Raw genomic sequence first — 10311 nt, 5'->3', positions numbered from 1 at the left:
GGTGGCTCAGTCAGTTACGTGTCTGCCTTCGGCTCAGGTTGTGATCCCAAGGTTCTGGGATCAACCAGGATCCCTGTATCTGTTGGGGCTCCCTGCTCAGCGGGGAGTCTGCTTCTCCTTCTCCCTCTGCCCCTCCCCCTGCTCATGCTCTGTCTCTCACTCTCTCTCAAATAAATAAAATCTTTTTTAAGAAAAATCAGGGCTCCTGTGTGACTCAGTTGGTTAAGCGACTGCCTTCAGCTCAGGTCATGATCCTGGAGTCCCGGGATTGAGTCCCGCATCGGGCTCCCTGTCTGTTTCTCCCTCTGACCCTCTCCCCTCTCATGCTCTCTCTCTATCTCATTCTCTCTCTCAAATAAATAAATAAAATCTTAAAAAAAATAAAATAAACTCTATTGCCATCTTTAAAAAAAAAAAGAAAAATCAGCTCATTTTCTCCTAAACTTCATAACTAACATTTATTGAGCACAGTGTGTTTTGAATATTGTTCTAAGCGCTTAATATGCAATATCTCATTGAATCCACACATTAACCTATGTAAATATTACCATTAAACCTATTTTACAAGTGAGGAAACTGAGGGTTACTTAATGTCCAAGGTCTAATAACTAGTAAGTACATGAACCTGAATAGTATGATGCTAGAGATCCTGAGCTTAACCAATGAGATCTACTTTCTATCACTACTATAAATGAAAACCAGTATCACATGCTTCAAAGAGTAGAAGAAAATATAAATAAATTCAATAGGAGCACAGTGTTATTAAGCTCTAGCTGAATATTGTTGCCTGGTGGAGTCTCTGCATCTAAAGCCTGTGGCTCTCTCTTAAAACCAGAGACTTAGGTGTTTTTTTTTTTAAAGATTTTATTTATTTATTTGAGAGAAAGAATGAGAGAGAGAGAGAGCACATGGGAGAGGGGAGGGTCAGAGGGAGAAGCAGACTCCCTGCTGAGCAGGGAGCCTGATGTGGGACTCGATCCGGGGACTCCAGGATCATGACCTGAGCCGAAGGCAGTCGCTCAACCGACTGAGCCACCCAGGCGCCCAAGACTTAAGTGTTAAAGAGGTGTTAAAGACATACTAGTTACTAGTATCCAACCAAAACTTTCTCCTCCATAAAATCAGAAGAAATGAAGACAAATTTAAAGGGGAATAACTTTCCTAATATGTGACTCAATATTATGTAATATTGTGTGTTTGTGTGTTTGTGTACCACTTAAAATCCCACCTCCTCAATAATATAAAGCCCTGGGATGTTCTGATTCCCCATGAATTCGATAGTACCTGGGTTCAAATTTTGAATCTGCTACTTACTACTGTTGTTATATTAGGTGTGATTTAATACCCTCATTCATAGAACTAGGACAGTAGCCTCTGCCTCAGAGGGGTGTGGTGAGAATTAAATGAGATACAGACTCTTGCAAGATTCCTGGCAGAAAATTACACAGCATAAAACAAATATTCGTTCCCCTCATTTCCTGAGGGTTCTGTGGTCTCTTTCCAGTACTGGATTAGATTTTCATATGCTCCCACGATTATACAAGCTCTCTAAGAGCCATGGCAGCACAGGCAGCCACAGTCGGCTCCAGACTGTTAGAGCAAACAAAGAGCTGCTTTCAGTCCTATCCAGAGTAGCTACTAAGGCCTCTTGGAAGGCACAGGCCTTTTAAGCCCGTGCTGTGTAGCCACCAACCATCCCTTCCCACCCCCCAGCCTCCTGTGAGAGTTGCTGATGATCCAGGGAAGATTTATGGAAATTGTAAGCATGAAGGCCCCGAGACAGTAATTCTAATAGATGGCGCAAGTCCCTGGAGATTGCTGGAGGGAGGAAAGAGGCCACGGAGAAGGAGGAGCCTTTGTCCCTCAGAACAGAGTTGTGGCTTCATCTTAATTTCTTTATACACACACACACACACACACACACACACACACACACACACACACACACACACCTGCTCCAATTTTAGACCTGCCATTTGACCATGCAGTCACTGAGTTATGGCTAAAGGCTATACTTTAAACATTCCCAGCACTTCCTATAGATTTAATTTGCAATTCTGTGATATCAAGTAAAGCAGAGTTCAACAGAGCATTGGAATTATTTTCTGCTCGGTGGTCAGAAGACCTTTTTTGTCTTTATGCTGTGACTCTAGAATTTCTTCACTACTTGATTCCTGATAACTTTACTCTTCTAAAATATTGCTTTAATAAGGCTTGAGATTTCATGCCATAATTAGGGATGATGAAAATGCAAACACAACTAGAGTTAATGCACTGACAAATTCAAAGTATCTCCTCCCCACTAGAATATAAACTTCTTGGGGTCAGGGAATTTGTTTTGTACCCTACTATAACCCCCTAAGTGCTAACATAAGTAACTAGCATATGGTTAGTACTAATAAATACTGTTGAATGAATAAATGAGAGTTCATACATGGTAGTTGGTTGTAGCAGTCAACATTTCCTTTGTTTACATATGTATTTTTTTTCATGCTTCTGGGCTTTACACATGTGGCATCATCTTTCTGTAATGCCTTCTCTCTTCCTTTTATTCCTCTATCACGCCTTCCTGATTTGTAGAAAGTCCATTAACTCTTTAAGCCTTGTTTCTTTGGTAAAAGTCTCTGTGACCCTTATCTTCCTTCTCAAATTAACTCTTTCCCCAGCTGAGCTCCTGTAGCCCTTTGCAGATAATCCTGTTAGATTTTGTGCTGTAATTATTTGTTTACAGGTCAGTCTCTGGCACTAGAAATGAACTCCTTGAGGGTTGTAATGTTTCTTTTGTATCCTCATACTTGGCATGGTGACTAGTTTATGGTCCATCTTTAATAAACGTTACTGACTGACTGAATGAATCTTGCAAGGGGTCCTCTATCCTGCAGGGCTGCAGAAAGTTCTCAGATCCCTTATAAGGAGTGCATTACAAGATCACTTCCTTCAAATGCTTTATTTTGAATAGGAAATCTTCTTGCTCACCATGGTTTCATTCTATAAAGCCCTTCCCCTATACTCAAATGGAATGATTGGTGTGGAAACACAGAGTAGAGCCTATAAAGGATTTGGAAATGGTCAAATTTCAAGGTGGGACGGATTATCCTGGGCTGCTTCTCTGTAGATGCGTCCTGGTTACCCTGATGCCATACAAACCTTAAAGGTAGTGATATTTTGGGAGGGATGAAATATTTCTCCCAAGGAAAAACAAATGGTTGGACTATCTGGCACCAGATTCCTGTTGGTGCAGTACAGGGGAATTATATTGTGTAAAGCAGTAACTCACATCTCCAGCTATAAGAGGATTGTGGCCTGCTCAGGTTGCTATGGTTGTGACCATGACAACTGTGAAAAACATGACAGAATGCCAAGAAGAGGGTGCAGTAACGACCATAAGCAAGAGAGAACAAATGGCCAGGACTAGGGACTGCTTAGGGTCCCCAGAGTCCAGCGGTTGTATAGGCAAGGATTCAAGACTATATTGGAAGATCTGACTTCCACGTTTCATTATACATTGATGCAAACCCTGAACAGCTCGTAATTAATATCTATTATTCATCCATTCTGCTTTTAAGTAACTCTGAGGAGGGGAATGGAGATGGGGGAAGCAGCCTAAGAACATAGGGCACAACTCAAAGGCCTTCAGCTCTTGAGAATAGGCACTATTTAATTAAGCCAACTGTGAATTTGTGTGGGTGAAAGTAACAGCTGCTGATTCTTAGGGTATTTTTAAGTTGCAGCCAGTTGGGATACTCTCCATGCCTATATATGGTCCTTCATGCTAAAGGACCTCATGGAGATGGGTGGGCTGAAAACATAGACTCCTTGAAACTGTATCATCATCTCTTGGTCTCTGACAGCACATAAGCAGCTTGCTCTCAGGGAAACTTCAGCAAGGTTAAAAGTTAAGCTGCACATCTGACATACTCAGTAGTGACTCTTCCATCCCCCACCCCCCACATTGTTGCTAGGCCTCTTTGAGATTAAAAAAGACTTATTTGTTTAGTCCCCATACACTTTCAAGCTGCTTAGCTACCACATCTTGTGCACAACATGCACTCCAGGCAAACAAATTTTCAGGGCACAGCAGACTGAAGCAGCAAGCAAGCCTACCAGATTGAACCCCCTGAGCCCATATGCTATATGAAGCAAACCAAAACACAGCTGGTAGAGTTAATTTTAGGCTTTCTGACCTTGGCAATGTCCTATCAATTTGGGGAAAGCAGCTTTGATAGGTTCAAAAAGGACCCTTCCTCCTCCTTCTCCCAACACAGCTGCCTGGAAAAGTGGCTACATGGTCTAAGTTTAGTGGGGGAAAACAATTAATTTTGGCCAATAATAAATTTGACAGATCGAGAAATTTAGTATTTACTGAGCAAGTGCAGAGTCCATGTGAGAAATCTTTTATGATTTTTGTCTTATGAACTAAGATTCTAACAATTGTAGTGAAAGTAACACCTTCCAAAAAGTTCTAAGACTGGCTTCTGGAAAACAAAAATCAATTTCGAAATCATGGTGCTTCAAAACACCAAAAGTGGGCTGACAATGATAAGAGGGTTAGTAGTTTTATTAAACTATGCTGTTTATAAACATAACAGGAATTTAAATGCAAGGAGTAAATATGTACTATTCATTTCTGAATGCACAGGATCCAATTTTCTGACAACCAAAAATAGGTAAGGTCACATATAACATACACATATATACGCTCACATATAACATGGACTTTTCCTTCCTGAAACTTATACAATTTTTAATTTTGTTTTTATTTATTTTATTGCCTGTATTTCCCAATGACCTACAGGATTCGTAATTTTTTTGCTCCCAAAGGCCATAGTAGACAATAAATGCTTGTTCAGTGGATAAATGATTTGCATCCCATCATTGTATTAAATTTAATATTCTGATGCACAAACCTCACCTTCAAAAGAATGAACAGCTTGGGAGGGTATTGGGAAGATTTCTTCTTCTGCTATAACGCTTTAAATAAGCCTTGTGTTTTGATACGTTATGGCTTTCAGAGATAAATGAATGTACTGAGAGACACCAAGTTTCATGAACCAATCTTTTATACTTCCATTCTTTTCTATTATATCAGAATAATATGTCCTTGAGAAGCATTTATAACCATACACTGGTTTGTGAATAACCATACATGGTTGTTTTTAATGAAGCAAGTTACAGAATTAAAATCTAAAGAGCATTAATAAGGGTTAGGTTGAATTGCTAGGTACGTTAAGTGGGATTGTGTAGCATGCCAAAATTCACTTAGGATATATTCATTCTAACGTAGGTCATCCTGGGAATGGGGAGAGGGAAATGGGCTTTACTGAATTCAGACTGTGCTTATTAGCTATGTGATTTTGAGCAAGTTAAATACATAACCTCTTAGCATTAGTTTCCTTACCTATAAATGGGGGAAGTAATACCTAACACCAACTGTATGGGGCAGTGTAAGGAATAAATAACGGAAGGATAAAATATATGAAAAGCTTCGCAGAGTGACTAGACCGTCAGAAATATTCAATATATGGGGCGCCTGGGTGGCTCAGTCGTTAAGCGTCTGCCTTCAGCTAAGGTCATGATCCCAGGTTCCTGGGATCGAGCCCCGCATCAGGCTCCCTGCTCTGCGGGAAGCCTGCTTCTCCCTCTCCCACTCCCCCTGCCTGTGTTCCCTCTCTCGCTGTGTCTCTCTGTCAAATAAATAAATAAAATCTCTAAAAAAAAGAAATATTCAATATATGGTAGCTATAAAAACAATCTTATGAAATGAACTAATTAGATGGAATAATTACCACATCAGTCTAGATGTTATGTAACCAAAACACTGCTGCACAACAGAATGCATTTTATCAGGTTACTAAAGATTTGTTGCCCAGGTATACCTTTTCTTTTTTTTTTTTAAAGATTTTATTTATTTATTTGAGAGAGAGAGAATGAGAGATAGCGAGCACGAGAGGGAAGAGCGTCAGAGGGAGAAGCAGACTCCCTGCTGAGCAGGGAGCCCGATGTGGGACTCAATCCCAGGACTCCAGGATCATGACAAGAGCCGAAGGCAGTCGCTTAACCAACTGAGCCACCCAGGCGCCCCTTTTGCTGGATTATTTTAAAGCGGTCCCCTTGTAAAAGAATATATTTTTTTAAAAAAGATTTTATTTATTTATTTGAGAGAGAGAATGAGAGAGAGAGAGCACATGAGTGGGGGAGGGTCAGAGGGAGAAGCCGACTCCCCGCCAAGCAGGGAGCCCGATGCGGGACTCAATCCCAGGACTCCAGGATCATGACAAGAGCCGAAGGCAATCGCTTAACCAACTGAGCCACCCAGGCGCCCTGTAAAAGAATATCTTAATATATAGGCAAAAACCTGGCTAATATGAGGACAAGGAAAAAATGCTCTAGTCCAAAGAATCATTGTCTATAACAGCAAATTTTAAGTTCCCATCATTAATAATACCTTTCTAGTCCTCTTCAAAAGGAGACCTGCTATTTCTCTTTCTTTTTTATTATGGAAAATTTCAAAACAAAACAGACAGGAGAGTATAAGGATCCTCGTGCACTTGTCTACCTGGCTTTGACAACTATCAGCTCATGGCCAATTTCATTTCATCTATACTCCTACTTCCCTCTCCTACATTATTCTGAAGCAAATCCCAGGCATAGTATCTCACCCGTGAATATTTCAGCATATTTTTATAAAACATATGGGCTCTTTAAAAAAACATAACTACAACATCATCATCACAACCGGGTAAATAGTGATCAGAAACCAGAGATATCTGGGAAGAGAAGTAAAGAAAGAACAAACTCAGATGCTTACAGGTAACACTTCGTTATGTCCATCCTTATTGGGCATGTAAATTCCTTTTTGGAAGCCCATCTTATGGATTCAAATACTTTTTTTTTAATTGTAGCAAGAATTACTACCAAACTCCACTCATTGGGCCAGAGACACTCGTGGCATTAGCCAAAGACTTGCCCCTCATGTAGTACACTACCTACACTTGTGAGTTCATTGGCCAACCAACCTCAACTCCAAGCTCTAACAATATGCAGGGCTTCAGATACTATTTACTTACTGAAGTCTGCATTCATGCCTCTAGTTCAGGTCTCCCTACTCCCTCTTTGCACAGCAGTCAAAACTCTACCTGATATCACTACTTTGATGTCTAATAGACATCTCAAAGCTAACATATCTAAAATGGAATTTTTAGTTTTACCTCCAAATTGTGACTCATATCTTCCCTATTTCAATAAATGTCTTTTTCCATTAATTGCTAATGCCAAAAATAATTGGAGTAATCTTTGACTCCTTCCTTTCCCCAACCTCCACAATTAATCAATCACCAAATGCTGTTGGTTTTACCTTGAGATTATTAATTTCTCCTATTATTAATGACACTACCCTAAGCCAAATCACAACTGAGAAATAATTGGACTATTAGAATAGTCTTCTGGTTTCCCTTCTGACATGTTGGCCCCCTCTGGTCCATTCTCCACAAAAAGTGAGAGTGATCTTTCCAAATGTTAATCACGGATCATGAGCTGATAATTGCTGAAGCTGTGTGATGGATTCATTATATTAATTTCTTCTCCTTTGTATATGTTTGAAATTTTCCAAATTAAAAAAAATGAAATGTTACTCGGATTATCTTATTTCACTTCTCTGCTGACTTTGCAATGTTCTTACAATAAAATCCAAATGTCTTGCCTAGGCCTGTGAACCCCAGTCTGCCCTCTGTCTACATGTCCAGCTTTATCTGATGCCATTTTTCTTGCTCACTCTGCCCAGGCCATAACCTTTCAGCTCTAAGAACTCTTTAAGCTCTTTCTTATCTTAGAGCATTTGTGCTTGTTATTTCCTCTACTAGAAAATCGTCATCCCCTCGCTCTTTGTGAGGCTGGCTTCTTCTCTTGTTTCAGGTCTTAGCAAAAATGTCACCTCCTTAGAGAGGCTTTTCTTAACCACTCCGTCTAAATTAGATCCTCTCCCTTCACCATTACTATCACATTATTCTGTCTACTTCCTATCTTACCACAATTTATAACTATCTTGTTTGTGTGCGTATATATATATATATATCGTAAATTTGAATGAATCTTTTTAAAACATATTTGAAGGCATACCCACACATGTTCTATTCCATTCATGTTATAGTGTCAATTCTTTGAAAAATTGGTAAATACAAATTTTAATCATCTTCCTTCATAAACAAAGATTTATAAACGAATTAAGATTTTGATCAGGGGAGTAACTTCTCAAAATTTTAAGAGGAGAGTGATATGAAATATGAATTGGTGAAGGTGAAATTGGAATTAGAAACGTCTATTTGAATATACCCCCTATTTGATTCTAAATTTCCCAATGCTTTTGAATCTGAATAATTTTAAGTGACAGCCATGGTTTGATTTAAATGTTTAACCTCTGGAATTATATTCTGTATTATTAACATGACATCTCTATCATTTCTAAGACCAATATATTTACGTTTTATCAGCTGTTAATTTCAGGCAACTCTCCTTGAGATATGAAAAGAACTCAGCAGGTAATTTAGCAGAGTCTCTCCTCTGCCCATCATTATCTTGATTCAGTGTCAGAGAATTCATCTAAATTGTGTTAGAGCAAAGCTACATAAGCCAGTTACCAAATCAGGGAGCCGATGGGAACTGTCTGCCAGTCATTTGAAGGATACCCCTGACATGACAGAATTTTAGAACTGGAGGATATCTTACAGATCATGTAATAATCCAAGGCCCTCATTTTAACAGGGTTGAGACTGTTGTTCTAACAGGTTAACTGATTTACTCTTCCCAAACATAATTTCCTAATCTGGTAATTCAAGTTTTACATGAATTGTCATAAATCCATTATTTTCACTATATTAAGATAAATCCTTTCTCCTCTTCTTTCCTCCAACTTTTGAGTCTTTAAGTCTTCTCAAATTACTTCAGTAACCTCTGCTATTTCTGAGATAGTGTCAAGAATCCAATATTTCCTTCTGTTTAAAAAAATGGTTTGATTTACTGACATACTAAACTAATACTTCACAAACCTCTCAGAATATATTTCATATTGTTCCTTCTTTTTTTTTTAAAGATTTTATTTATTTATTTGACAGAGAGAGACACAGAGTGAGAGAGAGGGAACACAAGCAGGGGGAATGCGAGAGGGAGAAGCAGGCTTTCCCTGATCTCGTTTTTTTAAAGATTTTATTTATTTATTTGACAGAGAGGGAACACAAGCAGGGGGAATGGGAGAGGGAGAAGCAGGCTTCCCCCGGAGCAGAGAGCCCGGTGGGGGAAGGGGCTCAATCCCAAGACCCTGGGATCATGACCTGAGCAGTAGGCAGACACTCTCAACTGACTGAGCCACCCAGGCACCCCAAATAGCTGTATATTATTTAAGTTTTGTTCAGATACTTTGAAAACTTGTGGATTTGATGCGTGTTGCAAATAAAGAAGATGTACATCTCCTGTGTAAAATAAATGGGTACTCGAATTGATAATGTTGTGGTAGGCTGCTCAACAGTGGCAATGCTGATTAAGCATTTATGGGGCCCAAGACCATTATAACCAACCATTGGGCCTTCTGCTGCACAAAACATTCTAGAGGCACAAAACTGATTCAGTACCCCTTATAGAGAGTCTTGCATTTCAGAGTTAAGGGGTTCAGGTCCAGGCTTTATAATCTATTTAAGAATGCTCCACATACCTTGAATATGTCACTACAGCCATTCTCCCAGCTACTGATGACAGCCTAACTCGCCTGTTGAAACAATGATGGACCCTGACCTCTCCTAGTTCAGGGTTTTAAGATACAACCATAAAACGACAGGGAGCTTGAAAACCCATTTAGACTTTCTCTCTTCTGGCCGAACCACACCCAAACCATTCAAAACACGTTAGACTCCCTCCTGTTTTTATTTACTAGCAAAAGACTCCATAACCTTTCATCATCCTTTGCTGAACACTTGCAGCGGGCAGAACTCTGGTGGCAATTCCATCCCTCACTGCAGAACCCTGACATCCCAGAGTTGAAGCCTACTTCCTTCCTGACTGCTGAAACCCAGCTAAGCAGTTCGGAGGGCTCTGCCACAACCCCCAACTGAGTGGACTGGCCTTCGCTGGCCTGGTGGCCCCAGTGCACTCGCTGGGCGTGGTCTGGGGCTGCAAAGATGTCCAGAACTTGGCTGACCCGCGGCCACAGAGGGAGGAGGGTGGGCGTGCGCCGCTCTCGCGAGAGCTCGCGAGGTGAGGGCCGCGGGGGGCTAGGGGTTAGGAGCGGGAAGAGGAGGAGGAAGAGGAGGAGTACGGAGAGGTGCG

At 40.3% G+C, this 10311-nt stretch overlaps 1 non-coding gene across 1 annotated transcript; it reads right to left on the bottom strand.

Moving 5' to 3' along the window:
* Positions 1-6894: 6894 nt before the first annotated feature.
* On the bottom strand, positions 6895-7045 carry LOC114206889 (small nucleolar RNA SNORA62/SNORA6 family). Its single transcript, XR_003608745.1, has one exon. It is a non-coding gene; the product is annotated as a small nucleolar RNA SNORA62/SNORA6 family (small nucleolar RNA).
* Between the last annotated feature and the right edge of the window lie 3266 nt (positions 7046-10311).

Source organism: Eumetopias jubatus, unplaced genomic scaffold, assembly GCF_037043125.1.
Source record: "Eumetopias jubatus isolate StellerSeaLion01/CBP00866 unplaced genomic scaffold, mEumJub1_p1.0 scaffold_2, whole genome shotgun sequence".
In the NCBI taxonomy this organism is placed as follows: domain Eukaryota; kingdom Metazoa; phylum Chordata; class Mammalia; order Carnivora; family Otariidae; genus Eumetopias; species Eumetopias jubatus.
The sequence above is the reverse complement of the archived record's forward strand: the minus strand, read 5'-3'. Positions and strand labels throughout refer to the sequence as shown.